The 27,800-nt window shown below is 37.3% G+C and overlaps 3 protein-coding genes across 6 annotated transcripts in view; 2 read left to right on the top strand and 1 right to left on the bottom strand.

Annotated features, from left to right (window-relative positions):
* Positions 1-27,800, top strand: part of LOC106084340 (zinc finger protein 277) — a 212,485-nt gene that overhangs the window by 132,713 nt on the left and 51,972 nt on the right. Inside the window, exons 1-2 of one of the 4 annotated variants that reach the window (XR_009398387.1) lie at positions 12,883-13,125; positions 14,008-14,357. The exons of the other annotated variants lie outside the window; for them this stretch is intronic. The gene's annotated coding sequence lies outside the window, so the exon portion shown is untranslated. Of the gene's footprint in view, positions 1-12,882; positions 13,126-14,007; positions 14,358-27,800 lie in introns of those variants that run through there. 4 annotated transcript variants of the gene reach the window in all.
* The window catches only part of LOC106084342 (uncharacterized), a 207,880-nt gene that overhangs the window by 128,108 nt on the left and 51,972 nt on the right, over positions 1-27,800 (top strand). The gene's annotated exons all lie outside the window — the stretch shown is intronic.
* The window catches only part of LOC106084339 (putative fatty acyl-CoA reductase CG8303), a 176,231-nt gene that overhangs the window by 123,263 nt on the left and 25,168 nt on the right, over positions 1-27,800 (bottom strand). The window lies entirely within an intron of this gene.

The following is a 27,800-nucleotide window of genomic DNA, read 5'->3' as shown; positions in this document are numbered from 1 at the left end:
ATCTGCCATCAAATCTTCAGCCGCATTGTTCACTATACACATCCATGAGGTGTATATGGAGCTGAAAGTGATGGTCGATGGAGTGACAATTCCGACCATCAAGTGTCTCAAAATACTTGGTGACACATTTGGTAGCTCTTACAAATTCTCTTCACATGCCACAGAAACAAGGAACACTTGCCGGCTCCTTGTTGACCACGTACAAAGCAATTGGTCGGTATGTGGTAAGTTATGAGGAGCCAGTGTGGTCTCGTCAGCTATTCAGATCTGTCAGAATGCCGCTCACCTCCATCAGGAGATAAAGATTCTACCAGTGCGAAGACATAACAACATGCTGTCCAAGCAATACCTTCTGCGCTGTTATTGCAGGGACATCGATATTATCATTTTGTGGATCGGTATCCACTGCCCAGAAGCCTTAAGGTGCACAATCTAGAGCGTGAGGTTTAGAGAAGAGAGAATCTTTAGATCAAGCGGCATATCAAGCGGGTCTAGACAACAATCATGCAGACACGGTAGCAGATGCGATAACGACCGCCTCCCATTGCACCTGAAAAAATTGACCTTCCCCGGCCTTAAGGGGAAATCAGAGTAGTTCTACCTTTATTACGATCCGGTAGATGTAGTCGCCTACACTCCTACAGAGCAAGGATTGATGCCAATGTGAAGCATGTGTGGCTCTATTGTGACCTGGGACCCCACGACACACGCAACCTGTTTAGCTGCCCAGCCGAATCACTCGTCTCAGACCCTGTTCTCTCTGGGCGCACCCCACCTTAGTTGCTGGATCTGGATACTCGACAGAATGAAGCAGACGAAAGATAAAACACAACACACTGCTACAACAACATCAACCCATGGCCTACAATATACATGCCAAGTATGGTCTGATTCGGTACTTTATATAGCTCCCATAGAAACCGATTACATTTTGAAACCCTAGAGTTATCTGATTTGGCTACAATTTTGCACAACGACTTTTCTTATGAACTTCGATTCTTATCCATTATTCTTTCCTTGCCTATAAAGAGGTACCGGGCGAAGAACTTGACAAATGCGATCCACAGTAGAGGGTATATAAAATTCGAGCCGGCAGAACTAAGCACTCTTTTACTTATTTTAATATGAAATCTGATGCTGCTAACTACCATGTACTTTGCCGCTGCGAAATCTATTAACTTCAATTCATTATAAGAAGTTTAAACAAATTTTTCCGAGTTTTGGGTCAAATATATGTTCCTTTCCTATTTTCGCATAAACATCTCCCAGAAAGATTTTAATATCATGGGTGGGGGAGCAGTTATTTTTCTCTTTAGGCGCGCAAAAAAATTTTCTTGGTCTGTTCGCCCTTGTCCTCCATCGTGGCATGGGAACAAATAAGGCTGATGTTGAAGAATTTGGCCTATATGCGGATTGTGGCTAGCCTCTCATCCACCGGAGTAGTTGTTCTATACATTAGTCTTATTTAACGTGGTCACATCTTCTGCAGGATCAGCTATTGAATCTAATCTGATTCGTAGGCAAAGTCTGAATGCAAAGGATTGTTTCAAAATATAAGGATCCTTCCAGATTTATTTATATTCATTAAAATTTTCCATATCCTAAAGAGTTTAAAAGTTTTACACAATCCTATGACTGGGTGCCTTGCAGCTGGTAGCAGTGTTGTTAGCGAACTCGGATTACCTGTTCAGTGGTCGTGGATTTGATTTCCAGCTGGGGCCTTGTATCACAATGAACAGTAACTGTGTAATGAGCCTGATTTTCTTACCACCATAACCTTACCTAACTCCATCATTCCTATGACCCTTAAGTCCTCTATAAGTTCCTAAAGCTTCTCAAAACCATCTACTTTTCAAAGATGTATCAAATAATAGAGGTGCCTTTAAGCTATCTTGTCAGAGTTCTTGAAACATATTTCTACTTTTCACTCACTTTTCGATTATCTTTCTCCCCTATTGGAGGCTGCTTGTTTAGCAGACCTTTAGCCTGTGACCTTTGAAAGGAAAAAAGCCATAAAGCTGCAACACGCATTGCATGCGACTGTGTTGGACTCATTACATTTAACATCAGACACGTTTGATGGATGTGCAGAAGCAGATGCAGATGCATTGTTCACATGCTGTGCTAAAGCTAATGCAGTGTTCTCAACTCATACCCCTTGGTGGATATGCTCAGCAGCAGCACAGCATGCCTGTTCTCCTTGTCAGAGTAATGAATGAACCTCGAATGTCAATGAACGAACGACACCAGCAAGTATGATGGCGTAAAGGCGCACGAGTAGTAAGCGTTCACTACACGACGTGTACGTGAGTTCTCTCACATTTAGTGAATGTTTAGTATGCATGTCATGAGATGCATTCATTTTGGTCAAAAAAAAAACCAACTACACAACCATACGCCAGTGGCGAATGTAGTTCCTAATGGGTCTTTAGTGATTTAAAGTTGGTTGGGGTACAGACAGTAGTCCGAATGGGAAAAAATATAAGGTAGTAAAAAACTTAATCGATTAAGTAGTGTTGTCGAGAGTTTAGCTCCATTCCGACCAGCATAACGCTTATCGACACCCCGACCAGAAAATTAAAAACATTTTTTTAAACGGTGGTTATATTCTCATTAATCCTGGCAATAGTTGTGAAGTATCCAGTCAGAAGCAAAAATTGAATTTTCGACTACTTATATCCTACACCACTACTGTGGTACAGGTTACAACAACTTAGTGCATTTCTTTTCAAACCCAGAAGGAAGAGAGATAGACCCTTTGATAAGTATGTCGATCGACTCAGAATCACTTTCTTATTCGATTAAGCTTTGTCCGTCTGTCTGTCTGTCCATGTTAATTTGTGAACAAAGTAGAGGTCGCAGTTTTCATCCGATCGTCTTAAAATTTGGTGATTTTCCGCCTAGAGACAAAGCCTATTGACATTTAAAAAAAAAAAATCGGTTCAGATATGGATATAGCTCCCATATATATGTTCTTCCGATTTACAGTAATCATGCTATAAAATGGGAATTTGTTAACCGATTCTCTCGAAATTTGGCACGAAGGATTTTATGACTCGACATCACTGGTGAATTTCATAAAAATCGCTTCAGATTTAGATATATCTGTCATATATGTATATCGCCCGATTTTCACTTCAAAAGCCTCTGCAAAGGCATTTATTGACCAATCTTGCAAGAATTGTGCACAACGCTTTCCTCGATGCCTACCACAATATCTAAGAAGTTTGTTCAAAATCGGTTCAGTTTTAGATATAGCTCCCATATATATGTTCGTCAGATTTTGAGAAATATTCCAATAAAGTGCTTATTTATTAACCGACTCTCTCGTAATTTGTCAGGAAGGATTTTCTTATGACTCCCGACATCACTGGTGAATTTCATAGAAATCGGCTCAGATGTAGATATAGCTCTCATACGTGAATATCGCCCGATTTTCACACCAAGAACCACCATTTATTGATCTTGCCAAAACTTAGTACAACGCTTTCCTCGACAACTATCATAATATCTGAGAAGTTTACTACAAATCGGTTCAGATTTAGTTATAGCTCCCATATATATTGTATGTTCGACCGATTTTGAGAAATACTGCAATAAAGTGCTCATTTGTTAACCGATTCTCTAGAAATTTGGTAGGAAGGATTTTCTTATGGCTCTCGACATTACTGGTGAATTTCATAGAAATCGGCCCAGATATAGCTGTCATATATTTATATCGCCCGATTTTCACTCTAAAAGCCACTGCAAGCGCATTCATTGACCAATATTGCAAAAATTTTGCACACCGCTTTTCTCGACGACTACCACAATATCTGAGTTTGCTTGAAATTCGAACCTGGGCACACGGAGCAACAGCGAGAGCCGTTGACGTTGTCTAGCGTTCGAAGCCATCAATACAACTTCCAACAGATGCACACAATGTACCACGGAAGTAGTGTAATTGCCACAGAAAAAAGGTCTGTCATTACACAAGGCCACCGTAGCGCAGAGGTTAGCATGTCCACCTATGACGCTGAACACCTGGGTTCGAATCCTGGCGAGACCATCTGAAAAAATTTTCAGCTGTGGTTTTCCCCCCTAATGCTGGCAACATTTGTGAGGTACTATGCCATGTAAAACTTTTCTCCAAAGAGATGTCGCACTGTGGCACGCCGTTCGGACTCGGCTATAAAAGGAGGCCCCTTATCATTGAGCTTAAAAAAACTTGAATCGGACTGCACTCATTGATAAGTGAGAAGTTTGCCCCTGTTCCTTAGTGGAATGTTCATGGGCAAAATTTGCAATTTTGCATTACACAAAAATACATGCATTGGATAAAAGTACAGCTAATAGACAGGATTGTCGAGCGTGATTAATGTGGTAATTGTATCATAGATGCATTTTCGCAATTAATACGATTAAAATACAATATACCGACGCACAGCCCTTGAAGCCATCACACCTAATATGGTTGAACAGTCTTCTAACCAAAGGCGAGACGCGTCCAATAGTGGTTGGTGTGTGTTGCTATCTTTGGCTTTCCTTTTCCATTTGCAATCTCTGATAATTGAGCTCGTCTCGAAAGAGAAACAAACAAAAATCGATTATTCTTTGTAACAACATTCTTTGTAATTAGTTGGGCACTTCTATACAATCAATGATCGATTATTGAAGTAAAAGTCGATTTTCGATAAATCGATCGATTGCGAATTTTAACCGTTGAAAGTGAATTGCTAAGTTAAAGAAAGTCGTTTGTTTGACTTCATGTTGGCTTTTCGACTTTTTTAACCCCTGAAAGTCGACTTCGACTTCTTTGGAAGGAAAGTCGATTAATCGAAATTCGACTTTTAGATCTCTAATATCCAGCGGTGTAATGCTTCTGTACATGGTGGCTTTACTAGTTTAGCTTAGGTTTGAGTGGCAGTGGTCTGATTGTGGATTACCACTCAAACCTTAAATTTGTTATTAAAAACAGCAAAAATGTTTGCTGTTGCATTAGAAAGTCTGCTGAAGATGGGACTGCAGTATTTTTTCCTAAAAACAGCAAACATTTAGTGCTGTTTTCTAATAGTAAGTTAGGTTAGGTTAGGTTGAAAAAAGGGTGCAGACATTAATCCGCCCCATGCCACTATGGACATACACCTAAGCCAGTAATCGGCTTGTTGTGCGCTCTAAAAACTATATATTTTAGAGGTTACCAAAAAGAAAATTTTAAGTTAGGAATTCCGTGCTACTTACAAAATCCTTAATTGTTTTCAATACCACTCATCTAAGTTGGTTCATGTCTGATATTGTGTCTCCACCTAAGTACCGGTATCTGTTGGACGCGAAAGCCGGACAATGAGAAAGGAAATGCTCCAACGTCTCATTTCAAATGGCAAAAAGTTACAAAAAGAATCAAAAAAGTAATGGTTTTCCATTTTGCCAATTTCTAAAGGAACTTAAATAACAGCAAACAAAATAATTGCTACTATTATGTTAATATACCCAAATAAAAAATAAACGCCTAAAATTGACAATTTTTATACTCACCGCCATAGAATGGGGGTGTACTAATCTAGTCATTCCAATTATAACACCTCGAAATATTGATCTGGGACCACATGGAGTATATATATTCCTGTTCGTCTCAACATTCTAAGTCGATCTAGCCATGTCCGTCCGTCCGTCGAAACCTCGATAGCGGTCGAACGCGTAAAGCTAGCCGATTGAAATTTTGCGTAGGTATTTAATATTGATGTAGGTCTATGGGGATTGCAAATGGGCCATATCGGTTCAGATTTAGATATAGCTCCCATATAAACCGATTTCCCGATTTGACTTCCTGAGCCCCCGGAAGCCGCAATTTTTTTCCGATTTGGCCGAAATTTTGCACGTAGTGTTCTGTTATTACTTCCAACAACTGTGCTAAGTACGGTCCTAATCGGTCTTTAACCTGATATAGCTCCCATATAAACCGATCTCCCGATTTGACTTTTTGAGCCCTTACAAGCCGTAATTTTTATCCAATTTCGCTGAAATTTTGTATGTAGTGCTCTGTTTTCCAAGTACTGTGTCAAGTACGGAACAAATCGGTCTATAACCTAGTATAGCTCCCATACAAACCGATCTCCAGATTTTTTTTCTTGAACGCTTACAAGCCGCAATTTTTGTCGGATTTGGCTAAAATTTTGCATATAATGTTCAGTTATGATTTCCAACAACGTGCGAAGTACGGACCAAACCAGTCTATAACTTGATATGGTTCCCATATGAACCGGCAGAAGTTTGGTATGTAGAATAAAATTAAATGTTATAAAAATTTATATGTATTCATTAAAAAGTTTAAACTTTTCTATTTAATATAAGCAGACAGTGTATGCTGATATCAACGGTTTTCATGGCTGAATACCTAACAATTGTCAGCAGCGTTAGTGAGGTGATAACCACATTGAAAACATTTTTTCTTATATTCCCGCTGGGATTTGAACCCAGGCATTCACTGTCGTACGCACCAAGAGGACCTAGTTAGATCACCTACAAACTTGAAATCGTTAACACCTTAGTTATTCCTACTTCAAAGATATTTTTGCTTCCCACTGTGCGATGTAAGGTTCCTGAATTACAGCAATGTTCTAGGTAAACTATCTCTTCTTCTTGTAGCCTTTCCAACCACTGTGTTTGTTTGTAAACATTTTTATATTGCCAAAACAAAACCGCTTTCATTCCTATCTGTCAACCTCCAGTGTTATGAGTAATGTTGGACGAAGGCGTTAGGCAACAGCAAGACATCATTATTTCCTAATACATTACAATAACACATTGGGAGGAGTTGGTTAAGACAAATATGGATCTCAACAATGCACTTGCACTGTATACTCGTATACGAGCAACTGTGTTGCATGCAACTTAGCAATAACAATCAATGAATGAGTAAAGAATCCCAAAACCGTTAAAAATTGGGCAGCGATAAAAACCGGCAACGCTACCGTAAGCGTCACTGCCAACAACATAACACATAAACGGTAGAATTCAGTCATCGCACTCAAACACGAATGCTAGCAGGCTGACGTAGTGTCTTCGCTGGCAAAGTTGTCAGAGATTTTCTTTAGAGTTTTCTTTGGCTTTCTTTTGTTTCAAGTGGTATGGCAACTAAGCAAGACTTTGTACAGCGCAACAGAGTTGGGGTAAATGCGTTCTTCTCAAGAGCAGTTATGAAGATAAAGAAGGGCACAATGGAAGGCCTTTAATAGGGGGAGATGAGGCCAAAATTATGGAAATTATATCTAAAAACATAATTTTAAGGACATTTTTTCTTTAGAAAATTGTGAAATTCATTCTAAAGAATATTTTTAGAATAAAATCAATTTGTGTTTGATTGTTTGTTCCGTATAGACTCAAAAACGGAAAAACCTTGAAATTTTCACAGATTGTGTAGGTTGGTCTGGAAGGAAACATCGGCTATGTAATTTTTGGATATCGGAAGGGGGGCGGACTCTCCCCCTTACCCCACAAGCACTACCCAAAAATAAAAGTATACCGATCGGGAAAATATGGGACTCAATCGAAAGGTATTTAGGAGTATAGTACGAATTTCATATTAAAAATTGGGTCTAAGTAACTGAGGGCCGCCCCAACCCCAAAACCCCCTTATATAGATTAATTTGATGATCATGACAATAAGGGACCCAAATTTATGGTATTCGGTAGTAGATTGCGGATATGGGCAGGAGGGAGGCAACAGCAAGACATCATTATTTCCTAATACATTACAATAACACATTGGGAGGAGTTGGTTAAGACAAATATGGATCTCAACAATGCACTTGCACTGTATACTCGTATACGAGCAACTGTGTTGCATGCAACTTAGCAATAACAATCAATGAATGAGTAAAGAATCCCAAAACCGTTAAGAATTGGGCAGCGATAAAAACCGCCAACAACATAACACATAAACGGTAGAATTCAGTCATCGCACTCAAACAGGCTTTGTAATTTGTTGAGATCAGAAGGGGGCGGGCACTCCCCCTTTACCCCAAAAACACCACCCAAAATCAAAAGTGGACCGATTATTACAATATGGGCATCAAATGAAAAGTATTGAAAAGTAGAATACAATATGTTATTGAAAATTGGGTCCAAGTATCCAGCAGGAAGCTGTAACCTCAAAACTTCTAAAAGCAGACAAATTGAACAGCCATATCAATATGGGGCTCATGTGAAAGGCATTCGGGAGTAGATTACGCATATTTTTTTTCTAAAGACAAAATTTTAGTGACATTTTCTGTAAAGACAAAATGGCAGTGAAATTTTCTCTAAAGACAAAATTTCAGTGAAATTTTCTTTAAAGATAAAATTTCAAGGAAATTTTTTTCTAAAGACAAAATTTCAAGGAAATTTTCTCTAAAGACAAAATTTCAATGAAATTTTCTCTAAAGACAAAATTTCAATGAAATTTTCTCTAAAGACAAAATTTCAATGAAATTTTCTCTAAAGACAAAATTTCAATGAAATTTTCTCTAAAGACAAAATTTCAATGAAATTTTCTCTAAAGACAAAATTTCAATGAAATTTTCTCTAAAGACAAATTTTCAATGAAATTTTCTCTAAAGACAAAATTTCAATGAAATTTTCTCTAAAGACAAAATTTCAATGAAATTTTCTCTGAAGACAAAATTTTAATGAAATTTTCTCTAAAGACAAAATTTCAATGAAATTTTCTCTAAAGACAAAATTTCAATGAAATTTTCTCTAAAGACAAAATTTCAATGAAATTTTCTCTAAAGACAAAATTTCAATGAAATTTTCTCTAAAGACAAAATTTCAATGAAATTTTCTCTAAAGACAAAATTTCAATGAAATTTTCTCTAAAGACAAAATTTCAATGAAATTTTCTCTAAAGACAAAATTTCAATGAAATTTTCTCTAAAGACAAAATTTCAATGAAATTTTCTCTAAAGACAAAATTTCAATGAAATTTTCTCTAAAGACAAAATTTCAATGAAATTTTCTCTAAAGACAAAATTTCAGTGAAATTTTCTCTAAAGACAAAATTTCAGTGAAATTTTCTCTAAAGACAAAATTTCAATGAAATTTTCTCTAAAGACAAAATTTCAATGAAATTTTCTCTAAAGACAAAATTTCAATGAAATTTTCTCTAAAGACAAAATTTCAATGAAATTTTCTCTAAAGACAAAATTTCAATGAAATTTTCTCTAAAGACAAAATTTCAGTGAAATTTTCTCTAAAGACAAAATTTCAGTGAATTGAAGAAAAAATATCAGTGAAATTTTCTCTAAAGATTAAATTACAGTAAAATTTTCTCTAAAGATTAAATTTCAGTGAAATTTTCTCTAAAGAAAAAATTTCAGTGAAATTTTCTCTAAAGAAAAAATTGTTGTGAAATTTTTTCCTTAAAAAAATATAGAGACATTTTTTCTTTAGGGAAAATTTCACTGAAATTTGGTCTTTCGAAAAAATTTACTGAAATTTTTCTAAAAAATAAAATTTTCCCTAAGGTCAACATTTGAGTGATATTTGCTCTAAGGCAAAATGTATTAAATTTTCTCTAAAAATTTCAGTGAACATTTGGCTAAAAGTTAAAATGTGTTTTGACATTTTGTTCATTATTCTTAAATAAAATTTTTCTTTCTGAAAATTTCCTATGCCCGTTAAGTAGGCCTTCCCTGCTAATGCCTTGCAAATTATCCCTTGGCTTATGTTTTGGTTTATGGCAACTGGAAAACTTTTTTTTTTCTTTCTGAAAATTTCCTATGCCCGTTAAGTAGGCCTTCCCTGCTAATGCCTTGCAAATTATCCCTTGGCTTATGTTTTGGTTTATGGCAACTGGAAAACTTAACGGCACCATCATCAACTTAACTTCATAACCACAAGTAACAACAACCACAGCAACTTTGGGATCATCAAAAGGCATAAAAGCATTTAGCCATGACATTGATAAGAGCGCATTTGAGTTTTGGAGAGAGAATTGCCCAGGAGCCATAGGAATATGGCAAGTGTGACATAGCTTTCTTGATTTGCGTTCATTTTCTTGAAGGGGAAGTATTGGCGTGCGTGCCATTGGAGACTTTTCTACTTTGTCTTTGCCATAACTTCCCTGAAAATGGAAGAAGGAAGGAAGTATTTTTTTATTGTGGATCAATTTCTATTTGTGGGTCAGCAATTTGTCATGTGACATAAAGTAAACCAGTTTATATCTATCAATGTTTTAGGGGTGAACAACTACTACATACACAAGCAATTGCAAGAGGGTTGAGTGGTTATAGGTTAACCAAATATCCTTACAATGCAGATAATGGTGTACTTGGTCAAATGAAACAGCAATGGCAACATACATAAATATTTTAATGACTTTGGGTTCAGATTGGTTAAGCTTCAATTTTTTTTGTATGAAAAAAATATCGGAAAAGGCATGTTGTGCTTGTGGATTTTTATACTTGAAGGTGTGGTCATTTTATCGTGCCCTTGGAAACACAAATAAAATATAATAAATAATAAATAAAGAAAAAAATAAATAACAAATCAATTAAACGAGATAAAAAACATTTTAAAGTAATAACAACTGTTTTGGTGGTTTGTTACCATTTAGCGAACTAAAAATTTTGTTGCCGTCTTCAAATCAAAACTTCTTACAAATTATTCCTCTCAATGTTTTTATCATTTAATAATAAATACATCTTAATTGTTATTTTTTAGGTAAGCTTATCGGAGTAATGTTGAAACTTCAATAACTACAGATTAACCTAAGCCTGAAGACTTGTAGGACCTATGGATTTGAAGGCAAGTTAACTTTTTACTCTTTTTTTGTCGAGTTTTAAAAAAGTTCACTAAAGATATCATATAGAAAATTTCACTGAAATTTTGTCTTAAGAGAATTTTTACTGGAATTTTGTCTGTAGGGAAAATTTCACCTAAATTTTTGTCTTAGAGAAAATATTGCTAAAATTTCTTTTTAGGCAAAATTTCACTGAAATTTCGTTCTGGTGAAAATTTCACTGAAATTTCGTTTTAGTGAAAATTTCACTAAAATTTAATTTTTAGAGGAAATTTCATTGAAATTTTGTCTTTAAAGAAAATTTCTCCAAAATTTTGTCTTTGGGGAAAATTCCACCGAAATTTTGTCCTTAGAGAAAATTCCACCGAAATTTTGTCTTTAGAGAAAATTTCACCGAAATTTTGTCTTTAGGGAAAATTTCGCCGATATTTTGTCTTGAGAGAAAATTTCACAGCAATTTTGTCTTGAGAGAAAATTTCACCGCAATTTTGTCTTGAGAGAAAATTTCACCGCAATTTTGCCTTTAGAGAAAATTTCACCGAAATTTTGTCTCTAAAGAAAATGTCACCAAAATTTTGTCTCTAGAGAAAATTTCACCGAAATTTTGTCTCTAGAGAAAATTTCACCGAAATTTTGTCTCTAGAGAAAATTTCACCGAAATTTTGTCTTAAGAGAAAATTTTTTCTTAGAATGTAAAAAGGAGATTAACGCCTTCTCTGAAGATGGCACGAACCGCATCGTTTTGGGTGCCGGGCTATAGCGGAGTAAGAGGGAATTAACAAGTAGACGAATTTGACAGCGAAGGTCAATAAAAAGCAAGGCCGTCGATAATAAGCATCTGTCACCATATGTCCTGTCACAAATCCAAATCATCGAGGCCAATCTCGGTGAAAATTTCAACAAATAAGAATTAAAACTCGTATATTCCCAAAACCAATGGAGATATTGTGTACCTCAAGCGGACTCTTTGAGCACTATCCAGCAAAAATTTTGAATATCGGACCACAAATGAAGATTTGGCAGCCCGAACAGTTTTTCGAAATGCCAAGGAACCAATTTTGGAGTCTGCCAAAAGGCACCCTGATCTCCTAGGGCCTCGAAATTTCGCACATGATCTCGATAACACCTCAGCTTTAACCACATCAAATTTCTCAAATGACATATCTTTAGCTAGCTTTTTTCGATCGAAGATCAGTACGAAACTCTATCTTCCGCAGAAAGAATCCTGTAGAAGGCACGACTGAGTGGTCGAAAATGCTCGAAAAAATACTGGGTACTGCGAAGGGCAGCCCACTGCCTACACTGGCTTCAGGATGGGTTTCTTCCTGGAGTTCCTTTAAAATGGGGAATGGTATTGTCTTCTGGACGGGTGTAGCTTCTTTCAGGTGTATATCTTCGCAATTCTGAAGGTTCGAAAGAAGTTTTTACTGCAGAAACAGCTGCTCTATTGCACTGTTACCATATACAGGGTGTGCCAAAAAAAAAAAACTGGGGCGCATCTGGAGCGAGACGTCCCGATTTTTGTTTCTCTCTTCAGTCAGTTGCCATCGGGCCTTCGCCGCTTTTTTTCTAACAGCCGCTCACTTGTTTCTACGCAACGTGTCTTTCGCTTTAAAATTCCTCCTCACGGACTCGTTCCTGGCCATTATTCCATTATGTTTTGGGTTAATTAATTTTTTTAACAAAATTTCCTTTGCCTTTCTTAAAGAAAATTAAAAAGTAATGTTTTTTTTGCGCTTCAGTGATCCCTAATGTTATTCATTCTCTCGCGGCACAGCTTTTGTTTGTTTTTGTTTGAATTTTTTAGTTTGCGGTAGAGCATCTTTTGATTTTTATTTAGTTTTTTTTTTCATCATAAGACCTTGAATTGGGTGTATATTGCAACTTTCGCCTCTTCCCCTGCCTACTTCTCGATTCACCTGCTCCGCCAACTATTTGGAGCAGCAGAGTGTGTGGAGAGTTCATGAGCGCTATGAGCGTGTGTGTGCGGGTTTTTTCACTTGTCTCTGGCTCGGCATTGTGGGGCCTAGTCATATGCTATAACGTTGACGTTTGCGTTGCGCATGCGCAGCTAAAAGTCTCGCTGTGGTATCTACGAAAGCCTTATGGAGCAGCAACAATATATTCTTTGATATCATGCCACAGAGCTACTTTTACTTTAGGCCGGCCATGCTTTAGCAAATTGCAGACCGAGCAGCAGAGCAAAGACAGAGACGCTGACGACAATGGCTGACTGGGTAGGGAGCCCATCAAGATGTTTCGAACAAAATTATTTCTACACCGATGAAAACGGTTTAGTTGGATTTTGACCGGCTTTTGAAACGCTTCTTCAATTTCTTTACCTCAAAACGTCTCTTACTTACACGGTAAACGAATAGTGGAACAAAAAAATTGAGAAAAAAAAGAAAATTTAAAACAAAGAAAAGAGCACAACTTTTTAAAACATTTTTTGTTTTCGATAAATGCAAACTCAAGAAAACGGAATTCAATTAAAACGCGGAGTAGTGCTAACTTCCCCTTATGGTCTTTGTGGCAGAGAGAAGAATGTAAACGGAGGACAAGGCCACAGTCAAGCCAAGTTTGTAAATAAAGTGTGTCGCAACTGGAAAGCGTTTAAATTTTTTCAGTTGCTGCTGACGCTGTTGTTGTTGTTGTTGATGGTTCATTCGCCTCCCCCTTTAGAAACTCCCATGCAAAGCTAGCTGGCTAACAACTGGCTGGCCCTCTTAAGCCCAAATCCAAACCCAAACATTGTACAAGTTTGGACCATAACATTGTCTACATAATCGCCATCCCCATTATCATCATCGTCCGCACAATCATCTTGAACTTCATCATCATAGCCTTCATTATCATCAGCCATCAGCCATCAGCAACAGCAGCTTGAACATGGTCTTGGTCTGCTGCGTCGCCTTGAGTTTGCTTCGGCAGCAGCAAGCATTGACTTCTCCTCCTCTTCTTCTTCTTTTTCCACCATTCATCTTTCCCCATTCCACCAAGTATTGAAAGGGTATGCTGAAGGCATACAAAATTATGAGAAAGTGAAATTTTTTGGTCTTACCCATCGACTATCGACCAGTATTTATTTAAAAATATACGCATGCGCCCGCCGCTCGTACAACGTCCATCGTCGTCAGTTACTGTGTGTAAGGCAGACAACGGTGTTGTTTGTTTTGTCAGTAAAAACTTCAAAAAAAAAAACAGAAGAGATTTTCTGATTTTTTCCCTTCATTTTCGGTTCTTTTTAGTTGTGTGTGTGCATGATGACGGAGAAATTTCTTTAAATCAGAATTTTGTGAAGTGCCCAAATGAAAAAACCAAAAAATAACACGTCTCAGAATAATTAAAGAAAAATAAAAAAAAATTAATTGAATTTAAAAAAAAAGAAAATAGAAAACGAAAACGAAAAGGAAACCTTCAAGCCCCAAAATGTTGTATTAAACACAAAGAAAACCTGCAGAAAATTTATGGATAAACCCTAAAAATCAAACTTCCCTAGCTTTTATATCACAAGGGAAGTTCTTCACCGTTTTGCAGCTACCCAAAAATGTTTAAAAATTTCTTCAGTGTTTAAAAGCAGCCAATTGTCCAAGTCAAAGTAAGTGAAAACGAAAATAATTAGCCTAGCCACTCACGTCTGAAAAAGCTCAAGACTATGTCACTCAAAAGAAAAAAAAAAGAAAATAAACCAAAAAAAGTGAAAAAATGCAAAAATTAACAAAAAAGAAAAGTAACGAAAAAAAGTTATATTCAAAATATTTAAACCATAAATTAAAGTATTTCGTATATATAAAGCCAATAAAACCGAATTGAGACGAAGCTACATTAACCGTTTAGCGGAAGTAGGTCAGCCATGTTTGTTGCCATTGTCGTCATCGTCATCGTCGTCGTTGTTGTCTCCGTTGTCGTCTTGGCCGCTCTGTCGTCTTCTACGTTGGTGTTGCTCTTGCCCCAATCATTGTTGTTTGAGTCTTATTGTTGTTGTTTATTTCAAGGGACAGACAGACAGAAATGTGTAAATTGTTGCCGATGCTGTTGACGAAATCATAAAATAAATACAAAAATTCCAATTTCTTAAACTTGAAGCCATTGATTTACATTATGGCAATTTGCTTAGCTCAGCTGCGTCATGCTGTTGTATTTTATTTTTTTGCAAAATCATAGCGTAAATGTTGACCCTGATGATGATCATCATTCATAGATATCATCCTTGAGAATTTCACAAAAACAAAATAAAAAATAAAAATTCCAGAAATTTTTTTTTAATGTTTGTTTGAAAACTCATCGCTGAAAGCTTTTCTTAGGAAACAAACTGAAATTTCAAAAAATGTCTTTAAGAATTTATGAGTCAGAGGGTGTGTATTGTATGCATTCCATTGAAGGATAGGTGTATGTTAGTAATCTGTTTAAAAAATCTCAAAATATTGATACAACATCTTATAAAGCACATATTTGGGGAAATATGACAAAATCCCATAACTCGAGTTGTCATATTGCCACAAAAACCTTAAAATAGCCTACAAAACTTTTTGTTTATAAATTTAGACAAGTGCTAATAGAAAGATAGCTTTAATATTTGCCTAAATTTATAAACAAAAAGTTTTGTAGGCTCGTGTTATGGGGTTTTGTCATTTTTCCACAGATATATCTATTATATAACCAGTAAGGAAAGGCAAAAGGCGGGCGAAGTCGACTATATAATACCCTACACCACCTAGTCTACGTACTACTTTTATTAAATAGAACTTATGTCCAAATCCGGTCAGACTTTAATTTTGCGTACCTATTGAAATATTGAACATAACTTTGTAAGATTTTTTTACGATAGCCAGAAATCGTGGATTTCTACGGCCATAAAGGGCCATATCGCATTGATGAAGTTTTGCACACATACTGGGATGTCCAAAAGAACATCTCACGCCTAATATTGTAGAGATCTGACCAAAATTGTGTCAGCTATAGGATTAAAATTCCATATCGGATGAAAGATATATATGGGAGCTATAGCTAAATCTAGACCGATTTTGACGAAATTTAACACACATATTAGGACGTCAAATAAAACAATTCATGCTACATTTTGTAAAGTTCGGACCAAAATTGTGACTGCTACAAGATTAAAATTTCATATCAGATGAAAGATATATAAGGGAGATATATCTAAATCTGAACCGATTTTGAGGAAATTTTGCACACATATTAGGAAGTCAAATAAAACACCTCTTGAAAAGTTTTGTAAAGATCGAACCAAAAATTAGGCTTCTACAGCCTTAAAAGTACATATCGTATGAAAGATATATAGGGGAGCTATAGCAAAATCTGAACCGATTTTGACGAAATTTTGCACACATAGTAAGTTATCAAATAAAACACCTCATGCAAAATTTTGTGAAGATCTGACCAAAATGGTGGCTTCTACAGCCTTAAAAGGGCATATCGGCTGAAAGATATATATGGGAGCAATATCTAATCTGTGCCGATTTTGATGAAATTTTGCACACATATGGTGACGTCAAATAAATCACCTCATGCAAAATTTTGTAAAGATCGAACCAAAAATGAGGCTTCTACAGCCTTAAAAGAACATAACAGATGAATGATATATATGGGATCTATAGCTAAATCTGAACCGATTTTGACGAAATTTTGCACACATAGTAAGTTATCAAATATAACAACTCATGCTAAATTTTGTAAAGATCGGACCAAAATTGTGGCAGCTACAGACTTAAAATTCCATATCGGCTGAAAGATATATATGGGAGCTATATCTAAATCTGTGCCGATTTTTAAGATATTTTGCACATGTAGTATGCCATCAAATAAAACACCTCATGCAAAACTTTGTAAAGATCGGACCAAAATTGTTGCTTCTACAGTCTTAAAAGGCCATATCGGATGAAAGATATGTATGTATGTATATCTAAATCTGATCAGATTTGGTTCAAAATCAATGGCGTTCGTCCTTGGGGCAAAGTAGTGACATGTGCAAAATTTAATGAAAATTCGACAATAAATGCGACCTGTCCCTTGATCACAGACAGACAGACGGACATAGGTAAATCGAATCAGGAAGTGATTCTGAGTTCATCGGTATAGTTATCGATGGGTCTAGCTCTTCTCCTTCTTAGCATTGCAAACAAATGCCCAGTTATAATACGCTGTACCACAGTGGTAGGGAATACAAATGAAAGTGTTGTGCTTTGTTTGTTTGTTCCGAATCGACTCAACAAGTAAAAGCCGTTAAGTTCGGCAGGGCCGAACTTTGTATACAAACCACCTCGGGTATATATGTAAACTACCGCTCATCATAATCCGGTGAAAAATGCATAATTTATGCCCCCATAGCAGCTATATCGAATTATGGTCCGATTTGGAACAAATTCGGCACGGACTTGAGTGGTCTAATGAGTACAAGTCATTGTTCAATTTTGTAGAACAAAATATTGGTCTTTTTGGTAACTATATCCAAATATAGACCGATCTGAACCATATAGGACCAGGATGTCGAAAAGCCTAACAAAAGTCACAGTGTAAAATTTCAGCAAAATCGGAGTATAAATGCGCCTATATGGCAGCTATATCCAAATATGGACCGACCGGAGCCAAATTGCAGAAGGATGTCGAGGGGCCTAACACAACTCAATGTCCCAAATTTCGGCGACATCGGACAATAAATGCGCCTTTTATGGGCCCAAAACCTTAAATCGATAGATCGGTCTATATGGCAGCTTATCCAAATCTGAAGAAGGATGTCAAAGGCTCTAGCACAACTCACAGTCCCAAATTTCAGCGAAATCGGACAATATATGCGCCTTTTATTGGCCCATCTCCTTAAATCGATGGATCGGTCTATATGGCAGCTATATGCAAATCCGGACCGATTGGGGCCAAATTGAAGAGGGATATCGAAGGGCCTAGCACAACATACTGTCCTAAATTTCGGATAAAACGGACAATGAATGCGTCTTTTATGGGCCCAAAACCTTAAATCCCTAGATCGGTCTATATGGCAAATATCCAAATCTAAAACGATCTGGGTCAAATTGAAGAGGGCTGTCGAAGGGCCTAACTCAACTCACTGTTCCAAATTTTGGCGAAATCGGACAATAAATGCGCCTTTTATGGCCCAAGACCTTAATACGACAGATCGGTCTATATGGCAGCTATATCCAAATCTGAACTGATCTAGGCCAAATAAAAGAGGGATATCGAAGACTCTAACACAACTCACTGTCCCAAGTTTTGGCGATATCGGACAATAAATGCGCTTTTTATGGTCCCAAGACCTTAATCGAGAGATCGGTCTATATGGCAGCTATCCAAATATGAACCGATGTGGGCCAAATTGAAGAAAGATGTCGAAGGCTCTAGCACAACTCACTGTCCCAAATTTCTGCGAAATCCGACAATAAATATGCCTTTTATGGGCCCAAAACCTTAAATCGAGAGATCGGTCTATATAGCAGCTATCATGCTCCATGTCTCTATTTTTAAAGACTGTCGTGTGATTTCAACAGACAGACGGACGGACATGGCTAGATCGTCTTAGATTTTTACGACGATCAAGAATATATATACTTTATAGGGTGGGAAATGGATATTTCGATGTGTTGCAAACAAACCGATTACTGGCTTAGGTGTATATCTATAGTGGCATGGGGCAGAATAATAACCTTACCTGTAAAATCCCTATTGGTTTTCCATACCACGCCCCTAAGTTGATTCATGTTTTGTATTGCGTCCCCACCGGTGTCTGTTAGCCGCGTAAGCCAGGCAATGACATAGGAAATGCTCCAATGTCTCATATCTCCCCGCATGCCCTACACATGCTATCCCTTGCCTCACCGATTTTACATAAGTGAGCTCTTAGTCCTATGTGTCCCGTTATGATACCGAAAGTAATACTCACGTCTTTCATTTGAGTAATAGCCTGGTCTTCTCTCGATCCGAATTTCCCTATAGGATTTTCATCGTCCTATAGATCATTTCGCTGTTCTATAGTGCTATATGCCCGTTCGTCGGCCTTTAGAACCAGTGGATTCAGCCCTCATTTTAAGCCCGTCTTCAAAGTGCCCAATATCGGTGAGCCTTCTCAATACGCTCCTGAATGTGACACTTCTAATTCAGATTCCTGTCCAAAGTCACACCTTAGTATTTTTCCATGTCACATATTGATATCGTTCTATTGAGTGAAAAGTGGTGCGTCAAATTGGCCCTCCATTGTCTTCCTTGTGAACAGGTAGTCTTTTCTGTGTAGTTCAGTTGTACGCCATCTGCAAGACCCTTTCGGCCCTTCTGCATAGCTGATTCGGATCCTTACCCCTTGGATATATTGTAACAGACGGGTTCTAATTTTTCCTCATAAAATGCATCCCTGTGGCGTGCTTTGTGGGACCCACAAATAATCCACTTGCTTCTTAGCATATCCAGTTTATCCAGTCTCAAAGAACCGTCCACCCTGTACTGGTCTGTGGATTGGATCAGTGTGTCGATTCGCACATTCTTCAACGTCAATGCATACCGCCAATGCCGATAAATAACACCCATGCCTCCTGCTAGGCAAACACGCGGTTTAAACCTTCAATTTTGCCAATTACTCTCTAGCAAGTGTGTAGGACAAGAGTTTCTTGCCTTTTCCAAACTTTTAGATATACAGTTAAATTTCCTGTCCAGCAAAGCACTCATGTAATTTGTGTCGGACCCGTTGCCAGCCTCCATCATCACAAACTAGGGCGGTTCAGGCAATTCCGCAAGGACATGACAGCCCGTAGACTATCCCATCCCACTTGTTCCTAGGTATGCAGCCCACTCCGACATTAGCAAAGGTTCTTGGACCCATATAACTTTTGTTCGCCTTAATTCTTTTGGGAAGGGGATGCCCACCTGTTTCTGAATCTGGGAGTAGCATGTGCAACTCTCTCCTTATCGGTGAGAGTTTTAGGATCATTCGCTCCAAGCCTCCCAATAAACATGAGAGCCATGCGCCTTTCGGCTTTGTCCTTAAGACTCGAACCCAAACTCTCGAACATCCTGCGGCACATTGGCCTCTATAATCTGGAAAATAACAAAATTTTGAGATCGAATAATTTAAAAAAGAATATTTTTGGAATTGACATAAAAAGACTAGCTGAACCGGAACCACTCCGCTGCGTCTTCTTTCACACTATTTTGCTTTTTATTTGAGTCCTATATTGCCATGGACGGCTCCTCAGACATTTCGTCTCAAATGTGGGTATTACATTTGTGCCCTACTCGCAAATACTTTTCGATTTAGCCCGATATTGCCATGGTTTCTTAATATATCTGGTTTTTCCAATTTAGAAACTCCAGAAAGGCTACTTGAAAATGTAACCTTTTGCTGCAAAAAAGAACGAAAAAAAGTGCAAGAATGTGTGTGTTTTGAGTTTAAGACTCAAACCGCGTTTTTATTGGGTTGCATGCGTGTGTGTGGCATTAAATAATTGAAATGTTCATTGCTGTCCGAAAGCAGATGAAAAGAGAAGCGACCCAAAATGATGAACCGGGGAAGGAAACAAGTTAGTCCAGTTCCAGAGCAGAGTTAACGGTTTAATGTATCAATCAATAAATGTCATGCGATAAATGCATGGCAAATATTGTGGTCAAAAGCGAAAACAATAACAAAAACCGTCATAGGAAATTGTTGTAGCTTTTCGATGGTGAAATCATGTAATGCCTGCTAGTCATCATCATTGAATGCAGCAATGGAATGAATATTAAATCCCAATGACATTGACTATGCTGATAATGATGATGATGCTGTGCTGTTGCTGGAGCAGCTGGTCACACATCAACCACATTCAAGTTCATTTAACTTTAAGTGTTTGTTTTATACTTTTGGGTTTTTTATTTCGTTTTTTATTTATTTTTTGTTATATTGCGTGGCTATCCTTGTCATGCATAGCAAGTTAACTCACAACTTGCCGCGCCAAAGATTCTCAAGGATTATGTCAATGATCTGCCACTAAGCAGGGTCACACAATGCATAATGGATTTTGCATAAAACTTGAAATCACTTTCAAGGATATTTCCTGTTTAGGCCAGACGTTTAATGATCTTTACAGAATGTGTTGTTACCATGAGTTACAAGTATTAATGCCATTGGGGCAATGGTCGAAGGAGCCCTAATGAGACAGATTTACAAAAAGTTTCAGATCTTATAAAGCTGTCCAAGGATATTGCCTATTTAAGATTTTTAACTTACTTTTCGCCAAAGGAGGGTCACAATGAGTAATGGATTTTTGGTAATATTTATAAGATTATCAAGGTTGGTCATTAACGTTTGATCGCGATTTTGCATTTTGAAAGTTGAAAAAATGTTCAAGTGTTCTTCTTAAGATTAATGGGTAGGAGGTTTTAGGGAATTTTTTAAAATAAAACATTAAATACTTAATTTTTTTCACCAACATTGCACAAAGAGGAACTTCTATCACATCCATGAAAACTGTCAGATTCATACTAAGTAGGATGAAAGGCGGCCTTCTGTTTTAATAGGCGTGAATTCGAATGAGGCTCATTTTGACTGATCGACTTTTATTCCAAGTCAACCAGTCAAAAGTCTATAATTTTGATTCCATTAGGAATAATGTTGTTGTGCAGTAGACCAAAATTACAATCAAAGCTTTCGTTTAAAGAAACTGTGAGTGTGACCGATATAATATGGATAATTAAAGCATATGCTTATCTTGACCTATTTTGTTGATCTTGTATCAGATCATTACATTTTAATTGCCATTTACCATTTAATTAAAAAAAAAACAAACTAATCTGAATAAAAAAATTTAATAATATTGGCAACTTAAATAAAAAAACGGACTAAAGTTGGGCAAAACCGACCTTTTGATACCCTACACCACATTGGGTATGTAGACTAAGTCGAAAATAAAATTCGTTAATTTTAATGAATTTGAAGGAACCCTTGAGGAGCTTTAACCCATTTAATTCTCACGGACCTGATGAAATATTTTTCGGCTTTACTACCGAAGGGCGCCTAACCTGGCCAATATTTTCACAGCATGCCCAGGAATTGCATATACTCCGAAAGCTTGGCAGGAGGCAAGGGTGGTATTTATATCCAAGACCGGCTAGGCAAGTTATGGGACACCAAAATCCTACAGACATATAAGTCTTACGTTCTTTCCACCATGGAAGGTATTGTGGACACCATGATAAAGAGTAGGACATCCAGCGAATTGCTTAAATACATGCCTATGTCGAGGCAAGGTCGGTGGAGACTGCCCTGCACGACGTTTTGCATAAAATAGAAGAATACTTCGATGCCAAAACGTACACACTGGCAGTATACATTGACATCGGGGGGACTAACATACTGATCCAATCCTTAGACCAGTATCGGGTGGACCCGGTCCTTAGAGACTGGGTGAACCATATGCTAAGGCACGATGGATAAATTGTGTGTTTCATGACATAAATGATGTAAATATGTAAACCACCTTTCGTCCAAATCCGGTGAAAAATTCATATCTTATGCCCCATAGCAGTTATACCGAAATATGTTCCGATTTGGACCAAATACTAATAAGTACATGTATAACAAAATATTGGTCTTTTTAGTAGCTATATCTAAAAATAAACCGATGTGATCCATCGAACGTCCATCCATCGGACGTCGAAAAGCCTAACATAAGTCACTGTGTCAAATTTCAGTGAAATCGGATTCTAAATGCGCCTTTTATGGGGCCAAGACATTAAGTCGAGATATCGGTCTACATGGCAGCTATGTCCAAATCTGAACCGATTTGAGCCAAATTGAAGAAGGACGTCGAAGAGCCTAACACAGCTCACTGTCTCAAATTTCGACTTAGCATGCTTTTACTTGTTTCTTTCTTTGCCCACTAATTGATGTCAAATGACCCAGCGGCAAACGTACGTGTCATATAAAACTTGCTCTTATAAAGGGTGATTTTTTTGAGGTTAGGATTTTCATGCATTAGTATTTGACAGATCACGTGGGATTTCAGACATGGTGTCAAAGAGAAAGATGCTCAGTATGCTTTGACATTTCATCATGAATAGACTTACTAACGAGCAACGCTTGCAATTCATTGAATTTTATTACCAAAATCAGTGTTCGGTTCGAAATTTTGACAAATTTTGTTCAGCGATGAGGCTCATTTCTGGTTGAATGGCTACATAAATAAGCAAAATTTCCGCATTTGGAGTGAAGAGCAACCAGAAGCCGTTCAAGAACTGCCCATGCATCCCGAAAAATGCACTGTTTGGTGTGGTTTGTACGCTGGTGGAATCATTGGACCGTATTTTTTCAAAGATGCTGTTGGACGCAACGTTACGGTGAATGAACACATTTCGAACCGAACACTGATTTTGGTAATAAAATTCAATGATTTGCAAGCGTTGCTCGTTAGTAAGTCTACTCATGATGAAATGTCAAAGCATACTGAGCATCTTTCTCTTTGACACCATGTCTGAAATCCCACGTGATCTGTCAAATACTAATGCATGAAAATCCTAACCTCAAAAAAATCACCCTTTAGATTAAAGTTTTCTGATTAATTTTATTTTAAAACATTTCCCCACTTAAGGCGGGTATTAAGTTTCACAGTGAAAATAAGTACAATTTTCTTTTGTTTCTCTTTCGATACGAGCTCAATGATCGGAGATTTTCTTTGTAAATCGAAAAGGAAAGCCAGAGATCGCACCACACACCAACCACTATGGGACGCATATCGTAATTAAGTGTGAAGACTACAAGGGCCGTACGTTTGTATGTTGTACTTATAACGAATTTATTGCGAAAACGCCTCTATGATATAAATACCACATTAACCACGCTCGATAACCCTGTCTATTAGCTGTACTTTACCCAATGCATTTGTCCTTGTGTAATGACAGATTATTTGTCTACACAATTACACTACTCCCATGGTATACACATGATGCTGTGCATCTGTTGAAATTTGTATTGATGGCTTCGAACGCTAGACAACGGCAATGCTCTCACTGTTATTCCGTGTGCCCAGGTTCGAATCCCAGCCGACTCTGCCGAATTTTTTCATTTTAATTTTTTTTTGCGTTAGGGCGAAGATCATTAAATTTTACAATTTTTGTTTGTTTCTCTTACGAGACAAGCTCAATGATCGGAAATTTTCTTTGCAAGTGGAAAAGGAAACCCAGGGAACGCAACACACACCAACCACTAGGGGACGCGTTTCTTAATTGGGTTGAAATTATTCATCAGCCATATTAGGTGTAAAGCCTTGAAGGCTGCAAAATTTTATTGAAATTTTGGCTTTAAAAAAGTATCTCGAGATTAGGTTGTCTTTGGAGAGTTTTTATCTGAAATTTAGTCTTTAAAAAATTAAGACTTTAAAAAAAATTTTTGATATATATTTTTTTATAAAAATTTTGTCTCTGGAAAAAATATAATCAAAATGTTGTCTTTAGAATATCATCAAAGAAATTTTATCTTAAATTATGAGGGGGTCCGGGCCATGCTGAAGTTTTGTTTTCAGAATGTTATGCTTAAATTTTGTCTTTAGAAAAATTTCATTAAAATTTGTTTAGAAAAAATTTCATTTCAATTTTGTTTTTACTAAGATTATTTGTTTCAACGGCCGAAATGAAATTTTGTCATTTTATTGTATAAAATTTTACTGAAAGTATTTGTTTTTCGTTTTGAGGGGATATATTTGTTTACAATAAATTTAATTTGAATTTTTCCTTAACACAAAATAATTTCGGTTTGGGGGGTCTCTGGCTTGAGGGCTACGTTCCTGGCTCCCATATATATCTTTCATCTGATATGGCCTTTGAAGGATGTAAAAGACAACATTTTGGTCCGATCTTTAAAAAATTTTGCATGAGATATTAAATTTGAGGTCCCAATACGTGTTCCAAATCTTATAAAAAATTGGTCTAGATATAGCTCCCATATATATCTTTTAGCCGATATAAGCTTTTAAGACTCCAGCAGCCACAATTTAGGTCCTATTGTAAAAAATTTTGAAAGGTTATATTATTTTCTATTTAGACAAAGGTAGGCCACCGTAGCGCAGAGGTTAGCATGTCCGCCTATGCCGATGAACGCCTGGGTTCGAATCCTGGTGGGATCATCGGAAATTTTTTCATCGGTGGTTATCCCCTCCTAATACTGGCTGCATTTGTCACGTTCTTTACTATGTAAAAACTTCTCCCCAAAGAGGTGTCGCTTTGCGGCACTCCGTTCGGACTCGGCAGACAAAGCGACATACCAAGGCTTCTGGGGGGAATCGAACCGACGATCCCTGCACTGGTAATCCAAGCACACTACCAACTCGGCTACTGAGGCGTACAAATTCTCGACGACCTACATCAACCAGAAGTTACTGTGCAAAATTTCAGGCAGATATATTGATTCGTTCCACCACACTCGTGATTTCTACACAAGGACTGACGGTCATGGCTGGATCTTAGAAAATCAAGACAAAATTGTTGTGTGGAAACATGAACTTGTTAACATCTATCATAAAAAGTTGTACTACATTTGGTTTTGGCTGCCACTCCCGCAGGACATTGAGCTATGAGTTGAGTGTATAAATGTTTTTCATCTTCTTCTTCATTTTTTGGCCAAAGTAATAGAGCTATTGTTATTTATTAGGCCATTAATGTCTGGCCATTTGCCTTCGTTATCCGTTCGTCTACGGGGCCCATCATTTCCGACAATTGTGTTGGCCATGTGCTTCCGCTTATTCACCATTATTTACACTCTCTATCATTTTGAAGATTGCCAATTTGTCTGTCCTTCCTGATAGTAGTTGGCCATTTTCTTCTTATCTAGCAACAAACTATTAGTAAGGTTAGCGCGTTTTGGCCATTTTGGCCGTGCCTATTCATTACCCTCACCCAGTGATGGCTGCATGCCTACAGCCACCAACTAGGCTAGCCGCAGTCTACTGTTGCGTCTCGGTGCGATGCGGTGTGATTGTGTTGGGGCTGGTGTTAAAGGCACACAACCAAAAAAAAAAAAAACCAAAGTGTGAAATGTTTACTTAATTACATAAACTTGGTTTACAAATCGTATTGACAAGACCTTACACCTTACCTCCCTACCCCTCTACCCCACTGCCAAATATGGCGCATACTTTTAACCTCTTATAGCAGTGCAGGCCCAGCATACAAGTTCCTACGAACAATGTTGTAGTAGGTATTACTAATATGGCAAATATTTACAAAATTCCGTATAGAGGGGGAAAGGGCTCCCAAAAGAAATCACAAAGATAAATATGAGCGAATGTGATAGAGAGCAACAAAAACCCATAATCAGATATCTGTGATTTACTAAATAGGATGGGAGTGGAAGAATGGAGGTTACCATAGCAGCTATTTATAAGCAAAAAGAGACAAGTCCACAGTTAGGCATGTTTTGATTTTTACATAAACATAACGTTTTTTGTGAAATACTTTTTTTTTCTTAAATATCTTAAATGGCTTTGCTTATTTTTGTGAAAAGGGGCAGAGGGTTGGTGTGTGCTTAAATAATTCGCACAATATCTCAACAAACGCTCCCTCTCCTAAAGAAATAGGATTTCACACCATGGATGCCAACTATTTCATAATCCGGCTTAAACTCACAAAAGATTTTGAGGGTTTTTGTTGTTAAAAAAGCCGTAAAAACCCTCTCTGAATATGACAACATGTGTTTGAACCAAAAATTTGTAGAAAAAAAAAAATCGGCAGCTACACTGACCGTTTAACTCAAACCAAAAAAAAAGAAACTCTGTACGAAAAAAAAAAACAGACCAGCGATCAATTTTATGTGTAAATATTCCACTCAATAGCCAATAAGACAAACAATTTTTGGCAGCATCAGCCGCACAGAGAGTCATCTAGCCAGCCAGTTAACCATGCATCCCGCCAAAGCCATAGTGATAAGGTTGAAAGAGCCAATCTTACTATACATAATTAATTTCGTCTTGTGTTAACACGGCAACAATAACAAAACAAAAAAATGTTTAAAAAATGAATTTAAAATTTTTTTTCTTTACAAAATAAACCTTCATTTGGCACAGGGTCACTGGCAAAATGGCAACGCGGCAGAGCCATAAACGATACAAATAAATTGCATAAATGTCTTAAAAACAAAATCATGTTTTTTTTTTCCCCAACCCATCATATGACGATCTGACATACTGACTTGTCTGAATGCTGATCTATTCATCCATCTGCTGTGCTGTAGCGTCCGAAGCGCCAGTCCGCATGGACTGATTGTCTGTCTTTCCATGCGACGTTTTGTCCATGCGTCCGTCCATCTGCCCATGCGTTTAGTGGTTACAAAATGTTACACTTAAAATCATAATGGCTAGTCAACTTAAATCATAATGGCTAGTTAAATGGCTTGTTCGATCGTCCGATTGTCCGATTCCCCGCTCGCCCGCTCGCTGTCTATTTAGTCAATGAGTGAGTGTAACCGAGTGAATGAATGAAAAATTGCCTTGGGGGTTAACAAGAAATTGCAGCCGTAGCTTATAAAATAGCGTTAATTAAAAAATTAAACTAAAAACCTAAAGATTTAATGCTCTTCGCCTGCTGATCGTCATACTTTTTTACATCTCTTTGATTTTTGTTTAGCATTAGCATAATTATGAGCCATAATCATGCGCAAATCGCAAATGTAATCTCGTTTTGTATGAAATCTGTTTAGGGTTTTACATCCACTTTTTGTTTTTTGATTGCCTTTAAAGCATGACGCAAATTTTTGTACGGGAAAAAATTCCAAACAAAAATAGTTCGACTAGGCAAGAAGCTGGTAATATGAATATGGCCACATAAAAAATGTAGTGTCATTAAAAATTTTTAAAAACCTAAAATTTTTTTTATACCCTACACCACCACTGTGGTACAGGGTATTATAGATTTGGGAATTTGTTTACTAAGCCAAGAAGGAGAAGAGCTAGACCCATCGATAAGTATATGGATCGGCTTAGAATCACTTCCTGATTCCATTTCGCTATGTCTGTCCGTATGTCTGTCTGTCTGTCCGTCTGTCCGCCTGTCCGTCTGT

Source organism: Stomoxys calcitrans, chromosome 5 (genome assembly GCF_963082655.1).
Source record: "Stomoxys calcitrans chromosome 5, idStoCalc2.1, whole genome shotgun sequence".
Classification (NCBI taxonomy): domain Eukaryota; kingdom Metazoa; phylum Arthropoda; class Insecta; order Diptera; family Muscidae; genus Stomoxys; species Stomoxys calcitrans.
The sequence above is the reverse complement of the archived record's forward strand: the minus strand, read 5'-3'. Positions and strand labels throughout refer to the sequence as shown.